Raw genomic sequence first — 20910 nt, 5'->3', positions numbered from 1 at the left:
GCACCAAGACAAAGTACCCAAATGCAAGCCTTTTATTCAACAAAATTTGTTTCCATCTGCCAAGCGGCCGTAAAATTAAAAAATCACCACCTCAAAAAGTGTTACAACACGGGTTTCATGGCAGTGATGTCAAATGCTTATTTGTTCTCAAGTCTCTCATGACTAATCACGACATGTATTTGTTTGAATGAGAATATGACCGCCTTCATGAAGTGGATCAGGAGAAGATTTTCATAAATTAACAAGTGCAGCACATTATCGTTTGGACTACTTTTGTACTGTAATGTGAAGAGACTGGAGAGTAAGGATCTAAGTGCAGCTTTATTTAAAAAAGGTTAAGCAAACTTACAGATGCACAGGAAATTAGATAAAGAATATAACTGGAGAAACTGAACACAATAAAATTACACTGGGAACATAATAGCATAATTAATAAAAATTCCTTACATTTATACAGCACTTGTCTAGGCACTCAAAGTTCTTTACATAGTATAGGGGGAATCCCCTCAACCACCACCACTGTGCAGCATCCACCTGGATGATGTGACGTAGCCATAGTGTGCCAGAATGCCCACCACACAGGAGAGGAGAGTACGGTGATGTAGCCAATTCATATAAACTGATGAGCCAAAACATTATTACAACTTACAGGTGAAGCGAATAATGTTGATCATCTCCTGACAAGGCCACATGCCAAGGTCTGGGAAGATTAAATGGTAAGCAAACAATCAGTTATCATAGTCAACATGTTGAATGCAGGAGAAATGGGCAGGAGTAGAGGCTTGAGCGACATTGACAAGGGCCAAATTGTTATGGCCAGATGACTGGGTCAGAGCATATCTTAAACGGCAAGGCTTGTGGGGTGCTTCCAGTCAGCAATTATGGTGAGTGCCTACCGACAGTGGTCCGAGGTGGAACAAACCACAAACCGGTGACAGGGTGTTCGGCGTCCAAGGCTCATCGATGTGCGAGGGCATCAAAGGCTATCCCATCTAGTCTGAACCGACAGAAAAACTACTGTGGCACAAGTGACAGAAAATTGTAATAATGGTTACGGGAGGAATGTGTCACAACACACAGTGCATCAAACCCTGCGGCATATTTGCAGATTGTATAGTGCCCATGATGACCCCTGTCCACCATCAAATGTGCCTACAGTGGGCACGTGAGCATCGGAACTGGAACTTGGAGCAGTGGAACAAGGTTGCCTGGTCTGATGAGTCCCATTTTCTTTTAAATCTTTTACATGTACTTGTGCATCGTTTACCTGGGGAAGTGACGGCACCAGGATGCACTGTGGGAAGACGACAAGCTGGTGGAGGGAGTGTGACGCTCTGGGCAATGTTCTGCTGGGAAACACTTGGTCTGGTCATTTATGTGGATGTCAATTTGACACATGCCACCTACCTAAACATTGTTGCAGACAAGGTACACCCCTTCATGTCAATGGTATTCCCTGATGGCAGTGGCCTCTTTCAGCAGGATAATGCGCCCTGCCACACTGCACACATTGTTCGGGAATGGTTTGAGGAACATGATGAAGAGTTCAAGGTGTTGCCCTTGATCTCCCAAGATCTCAATCTGATTGAGTATCCGTGGAATGTGCTGGACCAACAAGTCCGCATCTTACAGGACTTGAAGGATCTGCTGCTAATGTCTTGGTGCCAGATAACAGTTTCTAAATCTTTAAATACATAAAAAGAAAAATTATGTTTTAGATACTGTCAAAGCATCCATATTGTACATTACAGCGTCTTACCAAATAAACATATGTTTAAAAATGTTACGTACAAATAGCTACGTATATTAATGAGATCTGGCTGGTCGTCCATATAACAGTGAAAGCTGATCCCATGTACTGTACAAGGAGAATAACAAAGGGCCTAAGACCAAACTTTGAGGCACACCATACTTTACGTGCAAGGTCAGACAGCTCATCATCTACACAGACAAGGTTGTAGCAATCTGACACTAAACCAGGCTAATGCCTGTCCTCAAATGCCAATATCCCAATATATCTCTCATGTTAAAAGCAGCACTAAGGTCTGGGATACTAGCAAAAAGATACAACCCTGATCAGATCAGAGAAGTCTACTCTTTCTACAATACTGTGAAAAATAATTTTCTGAGCTGTTTGACAGTAAAACTATCTAAACATTCATAAACAACACTTTTCATCAATGTTCCCTTTATTAATGGTTTATAAAGGATTTCATTAATGACTAATAATTCATTTAAAATGCATTATAAATCATTGATATGCAGTTATAAAAACAAGCCTTAAAAAGGTTGACTTTCATACAATACCTGTCAAATAGTGAGCCATTTTACCTCATGTAATAAATGCTTAATAACACGTATTCACAATTAGTAGTAACAATTAATAGTGAAAATGTACCTTAATATGAAGTAGACACAAATGTTAAATGTATGAAGTAGTTCCCTACATAAGAAACCTGCTGTTGTAACGTTGGGTTCTTGGAGTGGAAGAGGAAGAGAAGAGAGGAGACACAGGAGTAAATACTTTAAATATTTTAATAACAATTTCTGGAGCGGAAACAAATGCTGGAGTGGAACAAACAATAAAGCTCAACTACAATAATCGCTGGAGTGGAACAAACACTGGAGTAGAACAAACTATAAAGCTATACATCACAAACTAACAACACAACGTAACACTTCAAGGACTGACAATGGTTGAACAAAACTAGAGGGTATTTATACACAAGGAACTAAATGAGGGAATGGAATACAGGTGAGGATGATGAGGAGCAGATGGAAGTGATGAGGAAAGTGAGCTATGGGAGATGTAGTCCAGGGGAAAACTTCAAAATAAGAGTCCTTGAAGAACATGAGGGAGACAGACTGTGACAGCCGTATGCACACAAAAGTTTATTCTGGTTTAATGGTCATCAGGCTTTATTATGTAATATATGCTGTGAATTAGCATGAAGAGCTTGAAAGTGTTTTTGCTGAGGACTTTAGGTAACTAAAACTAAGTTGAAACACCATTCAGTCAATGTAGCACCATTCTTTTGATATCACTGTGACAAGGAAAATTACAACACAAGTGAGTCAAGATGAATATTAACACAAAGCAGCCTGACTTAATCTTTCCTTTTAATCTCACTATTATAATTTATAATTTATAATATATAATTTACTGTATTGTGACATAAATCAGGAATCAGGGCATTTTTCTATGAATGAATAAGTGTATTTACTAAGGATTTATAACATAAAAGTTACAATGCTCATTATTTGGCAAGTTGCATGAAAGTTGTCCTTTTAATTAATTTGTTATAACTGCATCAGTGATTGCTAATGCATTTGTAAATGATATAATATACATGAATGAACCCCTATAGAAGCCCTTAATAAATTTAAAGTGTTGCCATAATATCTGAACATTTATAAATAAGATAAATTTACTTGAGAAGAAAAATTGTATAAGATATTTTGTAAGACTTGTTTTCAGAGAATATATCTTCAGTGAAGTTGTATTAATTACATTGAATTATTATAAGTAATATTATTTATTAATAATAAATGTAATATTCATGCCCAATTGGCAAACAGATTTTTGTTTTCTTATTTTAAGCCACATCTCACCACTTTACATCAATTATTTAATTTTTATTTATTTTTTTAATTTCAGATTTGAACTATCCAAGGTCTGTATTCAATATTTATTTTATTTTTTATATTAAAATACTTTCTCCTACTCCATATTATTATGCAGAGACAACCATAAGAAAGCCATATGTAGATAAATTCCCCTAAAAGTTCTCAAAACGTTGCTTTCTTTGTTTGAATATCCTGACCAGCCTGACATGATAAAAAGGCTAAAACAATGGAGTGGGGTGGGACTATCAATTTGATCGACCAATGGCAGACAGAGGAAGTGTCCAGGGAAATTGGTTTGAAAATGTTCGCTATTTTTGCAATTCCATTTGTGGCACAGAAATTACACACTTCACCTGTAATCAATTCAAAAGGATACAGATTTTGTTGTTTGGAAGTTCTGGGAACGTGTCCACAGTGGTGATTGTATTAAAATGGCATTGAAAAATCCCAGCAGAGGTCCTGACTGTCAAGCGAACCACAGGCCTGAAGCACTTTTAAAGGTCACTCACAGCTGTGCTATTGGATTTCTGTGACCTGCTGTTCTTCACTAAAATAATCACAGATCTCAGGCAGCGGGAATCACACAAGCTTGCACACCTGACCTGTTCTCTGATGTATTTGTGTCCAGAAGGAACAGAGATTGGAGCTCTAGATAGGACAAGGAGAGAGAAATGTCAATCAATGTATAAATGAATAAGCAGAAAGAAAGAGGAGAAAGAGAACATTTGTTTTTGAGAAAGTAACAATATATAGCAAGGTTTCATTCTTTTCTCTGACCTCAGTGAACTGTGCTGCTGGGTGAATAATCACATCATGGTTTCATGTCTGTATTTGTAATTTCACAGAACTTGGTGAAATTCCTTCCCATTACATGGGCACACTTACATCTGGGGTGCATTTCCCATCCAACAATGTAACTCACTGCTTAACCACCATGGTACCATGCATCACTGGAGAAACTAACTTAATGGATGGTTGGATGAATAGACAGAAGCAATGTGTTAACGCACTGAGTGGCTCTACAAGAAAACAGGCCTTATTGTTCATTATTTAATATTCTCTGTTGCCCTAATTACTGTCTGCACTCTCTAACAACTCTCTAACTCTCTCTTCTTTTGATGAGCTACGTGAATCATTCCTCCGGTTTCTTCTAAATAAAGTCGATTATATGCACCACGTATTCTCCACCAAAGAGTTTTCTCTCTCTTTCCAGTAGGACATATAATGCAGCATTATGGATTGATTTCCACTGTTGCAGTAAAGAACATTAGTTCTGGTTCCTTTGCAGATGTTTGACCCCTTGCATGTGTGATCTACAACTCTGAATGGGCACTTCTTAATAATGCTAAAACAGACCACTTGTTTGTCAAGTCTGTTCACTCATGTCTGCCCTACTGTCTATGGTTATGACTGTGTCCATGGAGGCTTATTTTTTAACATGAAGATTTCATTTTAAAATGTATATGAATGTATAAGGGAAAGTGTCAATTTTTAGTGCTGTGATTGCCTAGCCTCAAGTTTTAAATCATAACTGGGTTAATTAAAAGCTGCACATATCTTTACATATAAATTGCATTTATGGAATAAATAGTATTTCTATTTATAGAATAAATTATATTGCTTTTAAAGAATAATTGTATTTCTGGAATAAATAAATACTTTCTTAGAAAATGCATGTTTTTTTGTTTGTTTTTGTTCTTGTGTCATGTCATATTGTTTAATTTATATTATTTATTTCCTACTTGTATAATATTCTTCTGACCGTCTTTCTGTTGTTATCAGTTTCTTTAATATTTATGTATTGTAAAGCGACCTTGGGTGCTAGAAAGAAGCATTATTATTTGTGCTGCTATTTTACCATTGTGTTGTGTTATGATTAATATTTTATAGAATAAAGAAACAAACAGAGGCATGGAGCCTGAGAAACCCCAGAATAAAGAGATGTAATTTAATGGCCATTTGCCACTTTATTTTAGAGAGGAGAAACAGCAAATGTCATGAGTCAGATTTGAACTCGCATTACCCACCTGAGCATCATGCTAAATGTGTCAGAGCAAATGTGCTAAATGCTAGTCCAGGGACACTTAAATTACTTAGCTCAACTTTGGCTTTCAGAAAATGCAGGGTTACCAAAGGCCAGTGAATAAAATTACCTGCTGAGAGCACCAATGACTAAAGTATGTCCAGACATGAAACTCTGAATTACACAAGTTATCATGTTATCATGTTATTCGTTAGCCTATCAACTCGCAAAAAAGGTCAAGCCAATCGGCTCCCATGGTGCAAGCTGATAGGTCCTTTGATGTGTCATTGTGTAGCAAATTAACTTGTGTACTCTCTCTTTGCCTAACATTTACATTTGCTCAGTTTGCAAGTTAGCCATTTTTGCTGCAGCACGCTGAAAAGTTTTCTCCTCCTCCACAGCTTCAAAGGTCTAGATCTGCTACATGGGGATTGTATTTATGTCTAATTGTGCAGCAAACATGTTGCACATGCCTAATGCAGCATGTCTTGTGTTTCTTTAATTGTGCAGAAGCATATCCACATGCTTTTTTTGGACTCAAGATGGCGCCGAGTATGGCTGCTGCGTTGCGAGCTCCGACACAACATAGTAGTGTTTTGTTTGTTTTGTTCACAATTCTTATGTTTTTTGTCTTGGATGTTGTCTGCCTTATTGTCTACGACAGACAAACACTTTTGGACATTGGTTCAGCAATTACACACCGTAAACTGGACTTCAAATTCCTCAATGCCGACCCGCTGTTTACAAACACGCAAGCGGAGCTCTTTGTCTGGGCAGTCCGGATGCGGAAACGCAGGAGGAAAAGGGGAAACAGAGCCGGCATTCTCATTAGAGTAAGACGCCGTGCAAATCGACCCCCGCTACCCAGTATTCTACTGGCAAATATTCAGTCTCTGGATAACAAGCTCTGCTAGCTGAAAGCTCGGATCTCTTTCCAACGAGAGACGAGGGACTGCTGCATTATCTGCCTTACAGAAACTTGGATGTCTGCAGAGATTCCAGACTCAGCCATTGAACCCGCGGGGTTCTCCGTGCACCGAGTGGACAGAGCGAAAGACCTCTCAGGTAAAAGCAGAGGTGGTGGTGTATGTTTTATGGTCAACAAATCCTGGTGTGATCAGAGGAACATTCATTCTATCAAGTCTTTCTGCTCTCCTGATCTGGAATTTCTCATGCTCCTGTGTCGACCATTCTGGCTACCGAGGGAATTCACAGCGGTCATTATCACTGCTGTGTACATCCCCCCACAAGCCTACACAGACCGGGTAATCAAGGAACTGTATGGGAGTATAAGTGAGCAGGAAACTGCACACCCTGAGGCCATGTTCATTGTGACCGGGGACTTTAATAAAGCCAGTTTCAAATCAGTCACACTAAAATACCACCAGCACATTAGTTTCAACACACGAGGGGACTGGGTTTTGGACCATTGCTACTCTCCCTTCTGGGATGGCTACAAATCCCTCCCCCGCCCACCATTTGGCAAATCGGACCACTCTTCCATTCTGCTTCTGCCCGCTTACAGGCAGAAACTGAAACAGGAAGCACCCACCCTCAGAACGATCCAGTGCTGGTCGGACCAATCAGATTCTACGCTACAAGACTGTTTTGATCACGTGGACTGGGAGATGTTCCGGTCTGCCTCTGATGACGACATCGAGCTTTACATTGATAGCGTAATGTGTTTCATCAAAACGTGTGTGGAGGACGTGGTTCCGACCAGAACAATACGGATCTATCCGAACTAGAAACCATGGCTAAATAGCGATGTTTGCGCGGCACTTAATGTGCGGACCTCCGCTTTTAATTCCGAGAACACGGAGGAGCATAAACAAGCCAGTTAGAACAGCAAAACGCCAGTACAGGAGCAAGATTGAAGGACAGTTTTACACCACCAACTCTAGAAGCATGTGGCAGCGAATTAACATCATCACGGACTTTAAAGGGAATAAAAACTCCGCCATGAACACCACTGCCTCTCTCCCAGATGAGCTAAATACTTTTTATGCTCGTTTTGAGGGAAATAACACCGCCCTTGTGGAGAGAGCTCTCGCGGCCGAAGCTACAGAGGTTAGTTCACTCTCTGTCTCTGTAGCGGATGTAACCCGATCCTTCCGACGGGTGAATATCCGCAAAGCCGTGGGCCCAGATGGCATTCCGAGCCGCGTCATCAGAGCGTGCTCGACCCAGCTGGCTGGTGTTTTTACAGACATTTTCAACCTTTCCCTCTCTTTGTCTGTAGTCCCCACATGCTTTAAAATATCCACCATTGTGCCTGTTCCAAAGCAATCAAAAATAACTTGCTTAAATGACTGGCGTCCTGTTGCTCTGACCCCCATCATCAGCAAATGCTTTGAGAGACTAATCAGAGATTACATCTGCTCTGTGCTGCCTCTCTCTCTTGACCGCTCCACTGATGATGCCATTGCATCTACAATACACACTGCTCTCTCCCACCTGGAAAAAAGAACACTTATGTGAGACTGCTGTTTGTAGACTACAGCTCAGCATTCAACACCATAGTGCCCTCCAAGCTTGATGAGAAACTCCAGGCTCTGGGCTTAAACAGGTCGCTGTGCAGCTGGATCCTGGACTTCCTGTCAAGCAGACGCCAGGTGGTTAGATTGGGCAGCAACATCTCCTCATCACTGACCCTCAACACTGGAGCCCCACTCAGCCCACTCTTGTATTCCTTGTACACACATGACTGTGTGGCAACACATAGCTCCAATGCCATCATTAAGTTTGCTGATGACACGACGGTGGTAGGTCTGATCACTGACAATGATGAAACAGCCTACAGAGAGGAGGTGCACACTCTGACACACTGGTGTCAGGAGCACAACCTCTCCCTCAACGTCAGTAAGACAAAGGAGCTTATGGTGGACTTCAGAAGAAAAGACAGAGAACACAGTCCCATCACATCAATGGAGCACCAGTGGAGAGAGTCAGCAGCTTCAAGTTCCTGGGTGTCCACATCACTGAGGAACTCACATGGTCCATCCACACTGAAGTCATTGTGAAGAAGGCTCATCAGCGCCTCTTCTTCCTGAGACGGCTGAGGAAGTTTGGAATGAACTGCCACATTCTCACACGGTTCTACACCTGCACTGTAGAGAGCATCCTGACTGGCTGCATCTCCGCCTGGTATGGCAATAGCACCACCCACAACCGCAAAGCACTGCAAAGGGTGGTGCGAACTGCCAGACACATCATCGGAGGTGAGCTTCCCTCCCTCCAGGAAATATATACGAGGCGGTGTGTGAAAAAAGCTCGGAGGATCATCAGAGACTCCAGCCACCGAGCCATGGGCTGTTCTCACTGCTACCATCAAGCAGGCGGTATCGCAGCATCAGGACCAGCACCAGCCGACTCCATGATAGCTTCTTCCCCCAAGCAGACTTTTGAACTCTTGATCTCCCACGATCAAAATACATCAGCACTGCACTTTATTACTCTTACTCTTATAACTCACACCGGACTGTCATAAATTATATTATTATTATATTACATTCTCTCTTAACAACTTACTATCAACCGACAGCCTGAATGTCAATACAGTACAATACAACCTACTGTACATTCTATATATACTACTATATATACTTTTTTATATTTTATTTTTATTGAATAATGTGTATCTATATTGTGCGTATTGTATACTGTACAGTGTATATTGTTTATTTGTATATTGTTGTGTGTAATTATGTGTATATCAGACTTTAAATTGTGTTGTGTTAATTTGATGTTATTGTAAATTGGTACTGTCTCATCACTGTCACGACTGCTATGTTGATCGGAACTGCACCCAAGAATTTCACACACCATTGCACTTGTGTATATGGCTGTGTGACAATAAAAGTGATTTGATTTTGATTTGTTTAACTCAGTATATCTGTGTGTATTTTAGAAGTAGCAAGTAGGCGTGTGCAGCGAAGCCATTATCTGTATTTGTATCTGTATCTGCTCATATGACAAAATTATCTGTATCTATCTCTGTATTCGGATAGAACCAGGTGTGGGCGGGGCTTAACCCGGAAGTACATCAAAACTAAATGAAACACCCATTTTTAAATGTTACTCTCACATTTATAGTTTCTGTTAATAAAATATGCCTTGTATATGCTTTTTCATAATAATAGCCCAATAATAATAATAATAATAATAATAATAATAATAATTATAATTATACAAATATTATTTTAAAAAATATATATGATTTTATTCTTTTTTTCTCACCAGATGAAGCTGAATTTGTAGGCTACATTAACTGTGGAATATGTTGTTAACTGTGGTTTATCCTGGTATTTCTGATATTAATATCTGCATTTGTCTGTTCATGTATAACAATATTCTGGAGGCAGGAGGTGACAAGCAAACATTTAAACATTAAGAGAAATGAAAATAAAATCAATAGAGCCTACAATTTTTACGATAGGACACCATTATTTAGTTAAATAATAATAATAATAATGTTAATTTTTTTTATAGTGCCTTTCCAGAGTTGAAGAACACTTAACATTCTCAAATTTAGCACAGTTTTAAAGAAGAAGAAAAAGACAGAGTATGTTTAGTCTTCATTTTATATAAGGAGGAATATTCCTAATAGACTACTATATTGAGCATTTAAGACTTTATTTTCAGAATAAAGTCTTAACCAAATATAATAATACACATCACCTTAATCGCTGATGTGGATATAAATGTGGTCAACTTTAAAAGATGGATAGACGAGCTCCGACGTGAAATCATCTCTTCAGGTCAGGAATTTAACATAATTTAGGCTATAAATAAATACATGAGAATCACGTGTGAATCGTGTGATACATTAACAGACATTTCAAGAAGTGGAAAGTGTACATGATGTTGAATCTTAGTTAATATTACACTTGACAAGCTCCAGACGAGCACAATTGACAAAGATCGTAAACGGAGTCGAGACCGCGCCCATCCGATCTGAAATCACACCGTGTACATTTTCATTCATAAGGTTTACACTTTAGAAATATTGGCTGCACAGATTCATAAATTTGTTGTAATTTTGGATAAGTTTATTTTAAATGTTGCTTTATCCTTGTGCTTCTTGGACAATCAGTTATACGATTATGAAACAACCACACCGTCTTTTTCCAGAGCAGCCTGTATTTCTCCTGAGGTTACCTGTGGGTTTTTCTTTGTATCCCGAACAATTCTTCTGGCTGTTGTGGCAGAAAAATTTCTTGGTCTTTCTAACCTTGGCTTGGTATCAAGAGATCCCCGAATTTTCCACTTCTTAATAAGTGTTTTAACAGTACTGACTGGCATTTTCAAGGCTTTAGATATCTTTTTAATATCCTTTTCCATCTTTATAAAGTTCCATTACCTTGTTACGCAGGTCTTTTGACAGTTCTTTTCTGCTCCCCATGGCTCAGTATCTAGCCTGCTCAGTGCATCCACGTGAGAGCTAACAAACTCATTGACTATTTATACACAGACACTAATTGCAATTTAAAAAGCCACAGGTGTGGGAAATTAACCTTTAGTTGCCATTTAAACCTGTGTGTGTCACCTTGTGTGTCTGTAACAAGGTCAAACATTCAATGGTATGTAAACTATTGATCAGGGCCATTTGGGTGATTTCTTTTACTATTATGATTTAAAAAGGAGCCAAACAACTATGTGATAGTAAATGGCTTCATATGATCACTATCCTTAAATAAAAGACAGTTTTTTTGCATGATCAGTCATATTTTCAAAATCAATGCCAGAATTTCACAATTTCTGCCAGGGTGTGCAAACGTTTAAGCACAACTGTATATCTTCTGCTTTAGTGTGTCAATAGGAAATATACATTTTAAACTCCCAAACATTCCTTTTGTAAATAGAATAGATTAGAATAGAAGAACAGGGAGCTCTGCAACAGATAGCATGGCCTCCACAAAGCCTCCCACTGAACATAGAGTCAGTCTGGTATTACATAAAGAGACAGAAGCAATTGAGACAGCCTAAATAGATAGAATAGAAGAACTGTGGCGAATACTCCAAGAAGCTCAGAACATCCTATCTGCCAACAACCAAGAAAAACTGTATCCAGGTGTACCTAGGAGAATTGGTGCTGTTTTGAAGGCAAAGGTGGTCACACCGAATATTGATGTAGCTTTTTTTTTTTGTATTTTATTTTTTTTTATGTTTACTGGACTTTGTATGATGTTAATTGATAAATGAAAACTTTTTATGGCATTATTTTTGAAGACATCCTCACTATGCAACATTTTTCACAAGTGCCTAAAACTTTTGCACAGTACTGTATAATTCATATTCAAGAAAACAAACTCACTATAATTCATTGGTAAATTCAAGAAAGGTGCTTTCTCAGACTTGGATAATTGTATGCTGTGGTTTAGAATTATAATAAGATGGAAAGAAGGCAAATTCATCAGTCTGTTTTGTGTTTGCTGTCAAGCTTTCAAAGTTTGCTCACAAAACTCAATTTGAAGTTTGAATATGCTGCAAAGAGGCTGTCACAATGCACCAGTCAGTAATGACAGTATTTGCATATCCGGATGCTTTACTTCATGATAATTAAAAAACATTACTTAATTAATTGCACAACCTTTTGTGAATTAATCTCATTAATTTACTAATTAAATGCAATTTAAAGTTTTACACCCGTCTACACTGCAATCAAGTGACACAGTGCATCGTGACAAAACTAATACTCTTGTAGCATGTACTCTAGGCAGTTACTTAGGTGAAACTGAGTACACTAAGAGCACCAAGGAATGGACCAGTATCCAGGTTGTAAGGAGAGCAGCACTGACACTGTAAGTAAACAGTACACAGACAATCAAATAGAATGTACCAATTTGTATTAGGTTTGGGGTAAGTAATTTCTCTCTTCCAGTTTCTCTCTTTCAGGTTTTGCATCACCAGGCATGGTTACAGTTTCAGGTAAGGGCTGCACCTCAGGTAGGTAACTTTTGTCAGGTAAGTATCTAGCATGTTGTTGATCTTTCCCTTCAAGCAGGTTTTCTGAACTCACATCCTCAGTAGCATCATTAAAAGCAGGTGCCAAGTCAGATGAGGTTTGTTTTGCAGAATTAGAAGAGTTAAGCGGAATCTCTCTTGGCTTTCTTATGACATCATACTCCCGGATAAGCCTTTGTCTGGTAACTGCTGGAATATCCTCAGTAACTTGAATCATGCAGTCGTCATCCTCATCACAGCTTAGACAGTACTCTGGGCATTCCAGACTTTCCACATCCAAGTTCTGTCAGGTTGCTCATCTTCCTTGTGGTTTGACCACAGCATGATCTTCTTCTGAAAGTGGAAGCAGGAACCAACATGGTAACAGTAAGTGTCTATACAATGTCTGCAGGGGTCCATCTTTACCCTCAGGTCTGACAGTGTAAACAGGAAGTTTACCTGCACATGTCACGACAGTATGTACTGCAGAATCCCACTTGCCAGCCAATTTGTGTTTTCCTAGTAGGTGTACATTTCTGACAACTACACAATCACCAACTTCAAGAGATGACTCATTCACTCTTCTATCAAATCGAGCCTTGTTTCTTTCTGCAGTCTTAGTTGCATTTCTTCTAGCTAGCTGATAGCTTTCCTGAAGGTGGGCTTTCAGTGTCTGCACATACTGCTAGTGTGACAGAGAGTACTGCGGTTCACTGAAACATGAAAAGCAATGCCTATCGGCAATTTTGGCTGTCATCCGAACATTAGCTCATACAGTGTAAATCCTGTGGTGTCGTGCTTTGTGCAGTTATAAGCATGTATGAGCGGTTTGACAAAGTCTTTCCAATGTGTCTTCTCTTGAGCCTTTAAGGTACCCAGCATACTTAACATCGTGCAGTTGAAATGTACAACTGGGTTCCCTCTAGGGTGATATGGCGTAGTTCAGACTTTTCTGATGCCAGCCATGTAACACAGTTCTTTGATTGTTTTAGACTCAAAGTCAGGCCCTTGGTCACCATGGAGCTTTTCAGGGACAACGTAGTGAACAACAATGTTTTCCCACAGTCTCTTTGTAACAGGTCTGTCCTAATGATTTGGAGTGGGAATTGCTACCAAATACTTTGTGAAAAAGTCAGTTATCACCAGGATATCTTTGGTGTTGCTACGATATGGTTCCAGTGATAAAAAGTCAATGCAAACCAGCTCTAGTAGTCTGGTGACTTGAATATTCACTAAAGGTGCTGCTTTCTGTGGTAAGGCCTTTATACACACAGAACCTTCATGTCCTGAATTTATTTTCAATGTCGGTAGCCATACTGGACCAATACAACCGGGCTCTAATGAGGTCAAGTGTCAGCTCCGTTCCCATGTGACCCATGTTGTCGTGCAGACTTTCCATGATCATGGACCTTAGTTCTGGTGGAAGGACAAGCTGATAGGTTACATGGTTGCCAACAGTTCTCTCCCTGTAGTGGATACCATTCCTCAGCTCAAGTTTTTTCCATTCTTGCAATAGGAAAGAGAGTTATGGTAGTTCACGCCTTAATACTGGTGGTACGGATTCTCCTGATTCCATCTGAAGGATTATTTCTTGTATTGCTCAATCAGTTCTCTGCTTTTCTTTTAGCTCCTGCTCTGACATACAAGGAACAATCGAAGATCCCTCGAAGATCCCTCAAAGCTTGAAACACTCAGGGACTGCTTCTGGAAGCATTGAGAGAGACTTGATAAAGGGAATACAACTACTGTCAGTGGCTTGGCATACCATGTGTTTGACACAGATAGCTTGCATCACATCAATGGAAACCAAGGGGAAGCTATCAACTTCAGGTGAGTGGCATAAAGCGAATTGATGTATGCGTTCTGGTTCTTTCTGAGATGTTGGGTCATCTGCATGTTCACCATGGGGCTGTCTTGAAAGTCCATCTTCATCAAGATTGCTTTTTCCTGGGCGGTATTGGAGCATGAAAGAGAAAGTAGACAGGGCAGACAGCCACCTATAGCTGCTTGTATACAACTTAGCTGATGTTAGAACATAAGTTAGCGGATTGCTGTCTGTGATCACTTTGAAGCTACTTCCAGATAGTCACAAAACTTTTCGGTCACAGCCCACTTCAGGGCTAAGAACTCGAGACTGTGGGCAGAGTACCGAGCTTCACTCTTTGACTGGATGCAGCTGGCAAAAGAAATTACTCGTTAGTCTCCTCCCTGTTCCTGGTAGACCGCTGCACCTAAACCGGTGGTGCTTACGTCAATGTGCAGCCCATACAGCAACTTAGGGTCCTCAAATCCTAGTACCGGCGCTGTGGTAAGTTTTTCAATGAGCGTGTCAAACGCATGTTGACAATTTGTTGTCCATCACCCTCCGAATGGCTCCTTGGGATTTAAGTAGGATCTGCTATTACTTTTGACCTTACAATTTCTCTGAAGGGGTGGATACCAGGCAGTTAAGTAATTTAGTGGCTACACGACTTTTGCATAGTCCTTAATAAACCTTTGGTAATAACCAGAGAAACCCAGATAAGAATGCAACTCTTTTATGTTTCTTGGACTTGGCCAGGTCTTGCTGACTTTGATCTTCTGGGGATCCTTTTCCACTCCATTCTGGGACACAATATGACCAAGGTACTTCAAAGATGTTTGGAAAAACTTACATTTCTCCAGCGAAAGCTTCAACACATAGTCTCTGAGATGATTTAGGACATGAAAAAGGCGCTTTTCATGCTCTTCCAGTGAATCTGAAAATACAATCAGGTCATCTAGAAATACCAGAACATCCATAAGGTTGATGTCACCCATGCATTTCTCCATTAGCCTTTGGAATATGCTGGGAGCATTTGTAATACCTTGGGGCTTTCTACTGAACTCACAAAACCCCAACGGCATACAAAGCCAGTCTTGTGTTTGTCTTTTTCTTCCAGTTCAATTTGGTAATATCCTGATTTGAGTTTGAGCACTGAGAACCACTTTGAGCCTTAAAGCGCTGAAAAGGTTTCTTCCAAATTGGGCAATGCATATGCATCCTTAATGGTCTGCATATTCAACTTCCAGCAGTCAATACAGAGTCTTACATCACCATTCTTCTTCCTTACCACCACAATAGGTGAAGAAAAGGATGACTCAGACTCAAAAATAATGGCAGCTTCAAGCCATTCCTCCAGATGTCGGTGGACAGTTTCGAAATCGTTGGGATATATAGGTCTTGCCCTGTGCTTGAAAGGAGTTTCATCATGTAATCTGATACTGTGTTTAACTTTGTCAGTCTGTCCAATATCAAGATCATGTGAAGCAAAGACTTTGGGCATGACACACAATTTCAGAGAAATTCTCCTCTTCCATTCCTCTAGTAAATGGGAATCACCGAAATCAAAGCAGAGCTCTTCAGCAAATTTAACTTGTGCACTTGATGATGAGCCATCAGGCTGGACATCCTTATTTGACATCACTTTCAGCAGAGCGTGGATATCTGCAATTACACTCTTGCCTGGAATGATAACGTCATTCTCTGTCTCATTCTTTAGCACCACTGGAATCTTCCGTGATGGGTGTTGAGGTAGGTTTAGTAAGCAACAGCAACTAGCAGTCCTCCAGGAAAGGGTGAATACGAAGGGGGTTCCATTTGCCCTTTTACACTCTCTACTCCTTCGAGAACAAGATTTTGGCCAGCAGGAACGACAACGGGGGTAGCATCGGGCAGTCTGACAACTCCAATATTACTGTTCACTTTTTGATGGTGTCTGTGTTTAATAGTCTAGATCACTGCTCTGTAGCCGAAAGAAACTGTCTGGCAGACGGAATTGTTGGTTTCAAGGTACCTTTCATATGCAAGATCCAAGGTATTTGTACCTGTTAGCACATTTGGCTGCACAGTGCCACCGGTCTCTGGAATTACCAAAGCGAGTGTTGACACCTCAACATCGGACCCAAGAAAGTCTTGGGGAACACGACTTTTACCTCGACACACCCCAGATAAAGTACTGCTTGATCATTGGCCACCTCTATTTACAACAGTTATCCAGGGAGGTGATACTTAATTCAGGTAAATTTTGCTCATAAAAGGACTGGGAGATTGTCATCACTTGAGATCTTGTGTCTAATAAACAAGGATAAGACTTCCCTTCAACGCACACTTGAGCAGTACACTTACACGATTAGCACTTTTGTAGGCCAATTGAATGACATTTGCTGTGAGAAGACTTCAAATTACTCTTCATGTTCACAGATTTTTTTTAGACTAGTTCGACAGCTGATAGCCCTTGTACATCTCGCTACAAGGGCTGGATCTCATTTAAAGTCCCAGAGCCTTCTGAACCATGCTGACTATCCCATAGGCTTTGTCGTTCCCTCAATTGCTTCCTTTTGTTGTTCACCAAGGACAGTTTTGGATCATTTTCACAAGCTGAGGCTTCCTCCTCACCATAGTGGAAGCAATAGCCTGGCTTAGGCCTGTTATGTGACTTTTGAGCAGCAATTGGAGAGTTTTCAGGAGTAGACTTTAAGTGTGTTTGCCTTGGTTCACTTAGATTGCCTTTGACTTTGGATACATTTTGACTTTAAGCTTTGTTACCTGACTCTGGATCTCTGTGGCTTGCTGTTTTAATTCAAGAACAGTATCGCATGACGGTAACACATCTCATCCAGTCTGTTTTGTTTTTTGTTTAGCAAGTTGACTTTCGAGCTTGGTAACTTGTCTTTTCAACTCGCGAACTCATCACCTTCTGGCATCACATTTTGCCCTAGTTCAAAGGAGCTAGTGGTTATAACATGAGAACCGGCTTTGTCTTTGCGCACCCAGGTGCTGACTCATGCAAGTTTCTTTGGAAAAGCATTTGTTTTCATCGTTGCATAGCTGCAGAAGTAACTCAGAAAACAGAGCTGGGTTGTTTCTCTTGTGCTCAAGCTGAAGGTTTGTTGTTAGTGCATTGTCCCAACAACCTCGACAGAATTGTTTCAGAAGTTGTCGGTTGGCTTCCTTAGCAGAAATACCACCTCTCTTCATTACTCTTATAAGTGCGGTGTGCAAGCATTGAAAATACAGGGAAGGCTTTTCACTGGCGTCCTGTAGCATATTCATAAATTTAGCGAAGAGGTCATCACCATCTTCCACAGTATTGAAGGCAGAGTCCAATATGTCCAGATAGGCAATAGGTGAAGCTTTTGCAACCAATTTCTTTACAATTTCTGATGCTGGTGGCAGTAGGCTGTCTAAAATCTTCCAAGACTGATGCAAGTCAGAAAGGGAAGGGTCTTGAAGAATTAGCTCTACATTGTTTTGCCAGGTGTCATAGTCGACTTCACTACTTGGACAAGGACTTTTACCAGAGAACACTCTTAGCCTGAATGGTGCATGCATATGTGAAGTTCATTCATTTATCACAATGTGCTCCACGACCATTTGTTGGACTTTAGGTGGATTTACATCAGTTACCTCAAAGGTTGACAGTTGTTTTCCTATGATCACTGAGCAGACTCTATCTGGACTTAGTCTTCCTTCAGCAGGTTCAGTTTGCTTGAGTGAAGGAGGAATGTCAGTTGTATGAGGATCAGTCACTGGGGGTAATTCAGAATCACTTGCAACTGCCAGGTTGCCAACAGCTGATGCAGTGTTTGGGAAGAGTTCTCTTTCAAGAGGTCATCAAATGTTCTTCCACTGAGTTTCACTATCTTTTGGAGTTCTGCAAAGTATTGGGCAGTGGCATGCTCCATCACTGCTGGCAGATAGACACTTGACAGAAGCCTGATATGGTAAGGGACATTTGCGGACTTCTAAAAGCATAAGTCAGCAGGGGTTTGAGAGTTACTAGGGCAGAACAGCTTTTGTACTCTACAATGACATCCCTATGGTAAGGTGACTTTGGATCATCTATAAGTATGTTTACACTATTTACATGACCATGCTTATTTAAGAAATCAGCCAGATCTTCTTCTAGTTCTGTGTCAGTTAGTCTGCTACTGATCACTGAGTTTTCAAATTTGATGTTCTCAATTTTGACTATATCCATGTTTGATAGGGTTGATACTATGTTAAGCCTGTGAAAATTTAGTTTTTAGGTTTTAAATTCACAAAATATCAGATACAATTGCTCTCCAGGCTGGCTCGCCAAAAATGTATGTAGCACATATTCTAGGCAGTGAAACTGAGTACACTAAGCGCACCAAGGAATGGACCAGTATCCGGGTTTGTAAGGAGAACAGCGCTGACACCGTAAGTAGAATAAACAATACACAGACAATCAAATATAATGTACCAATTTGTATTAGGTTTGTTGATAATAATGGGAACACACAATATAAGATTTGGATGGGAAATAAAAGAACAAATAAACAGTTTTAATCCCTCTATGTGTCTGTGGTTTGTTTCTTTTATTCTCAGAGTCTGAGAGTTTAGTTCCCTGAGTTTGGTTTAAGTTTACTTGACTTAGCTTTGTTCATCTATGTTATGTAGATATTTTAAGTATATATTTTAAATATATAGTTTTATTTCTCTATATTGGTTTATTAATATTAATATATTATTATTCTATAGTCTATTAATCCACTTTGGTTTTGTTATAACTATTTTAGTCTTATGTGATTCTATTTGTTCCTTACACTGTTTATACCTTTTGACTCCAATATTAGAACAATAATCCTTAGAACAGTAGATATAATATCACATAAATCCCGGGTTCAAATAAACAAAAACAAAAACTCAAAACATCTCAAATCACAACAGTACTGTTCAGTAAAACAACAATGACTCAGATGTACATTCAACTGTCAGTAAAAAGAATACTCAATATTTAGAAAGTCCTATTGCTCCTATGAATGTCCTCAGTAGTGTCCACTCTAATTTTTCATTAGTGTGAGGGCAATACAATCAGTTCAATCCTACCAAAGTTTCCAAGGAAATAAAATGTTTTTTTTTTCCTCTGGCAGATGGTAGAAGTATTCGCTGAATTAACTTCCGCGATACTTTTCTTTTCTCCAATTACAGTCAAAATACTGGGTGGCTTGCCATCTTGATCCCGAGAAGTTTCAATCCAAGTAATAAAAAAACCTGAACTGTTTTATCCAAAACAGCACCATGAGTATCAAAAGACAACCAATATGACTCTTAAACAAAATATCTCTTTAGAATTGACCTTTAAACCATTTTAAAATATCTTTTTAGCTTTGGAGTGGAGCATTTTAACGTGTCATAACATAACTGCATGCAAATTAACATTCACAGGTGGCTAATTAGAATATGTATCATTCAACATTGCACAAAATTCTCTATTAACATTCAGTAGTTAAATAAACCACTTTCAAACAACAATAACATTCATGTTGTACATATTCCTAAAGAAATAAAATGCAAATATACAAACAAACTCACCAAATCTGGGGGTTTCACAATCAGTTAGCATCCACATCAGATTTGAGAGGATTCCACAATCAGTTATCATCTGCTTTAAAATGAGCAATCACCACTCTAAAGGCGATCTGATATCGTTAATCAACGGTTTTACAATGTTATATGTCACTTTATTGAGTTATATTAAAGAATTAATTTAATCTTGCCTTAGATTTATCCCTCATTTTGCTTTGTGTTTAACACTGCATCTTTGTTTACTTCCGTGAGTCTGTCTGACTGACTACATCACACACAGCTTCGTCGCATCTAATACATGTCTAACTTTTACGTGTTTAATTATTATTTAGTTCCCTATCTGTCACTCACTCGACGTTGGTGTCGATGTAGTGACACTAGGGGTCACTCTTGGGAGCCCGAGACACCTCTGATCTTTGATAAAAGGCCAATGAAAATTGGCGAGTGGTATTTGCATGCCACTCCCCCGAACATACGGGTATAAAAGGAGCTGGTATGCAACCACTCATTCAGATTTTCTCTTCGGAGCCGAACGGTCATGCTCATCGAGCTAAATAGCACTGTTCATTCACCTCTGCTGGATCTGACGGCGCATTTCAGCGGCTTCTCCCTCCTCTGCACTGGTGCACTGCAGAGAACGCCCCTGGGCGCTTCGGCAGAAAAACTAGAGAGTATATTTTCTGAAAGAGCATTTTTCCCCTCTAAAAGAGTATATATTTCTCTTAAAGAGCGCACACACGGAACATCTTTTTAAAGACGCGTCTTTTTAAAGATGCCTTTCTGTTCGTGTGTTATTCCTGGTTGCGGTCGATTTCTCTCAACTTCGGATGGTCATGATCGCTGTCTTTCGTGTCTGGGCGCGACCCACACGGAGGCAGCGTTTATGAATGGCTCATGTTCTCACTGCAAGAACATGACCATGGCAACGTTGCGGTCGCGGCTTGCTTTTGTAAGAAAGCAA

The sequence above is a fragment of the Myxocyprinus asiaticus genome, chromosome 29 (genome assembly GCF_019703515.2).
Source record: "Myxocyprinus asiaticus isolate MX2 ecotype Aquarium Trade chromosome 29, UBuf_Myxa_2, whole genome shotgun sequence".
In the NCBI taxonomy this organism is placed as follows: Eukaryota; Metazoa; Chordata; class Actinopteri; order Cypriniformes; family Catostomidae; genus Myxocyprinus; species Myxocyprinus asiaticus.
The sequence above is the reverse complement of the archived record's forward strand: the minus strand, read 5'-3'. Positions refer to the sequence as shown.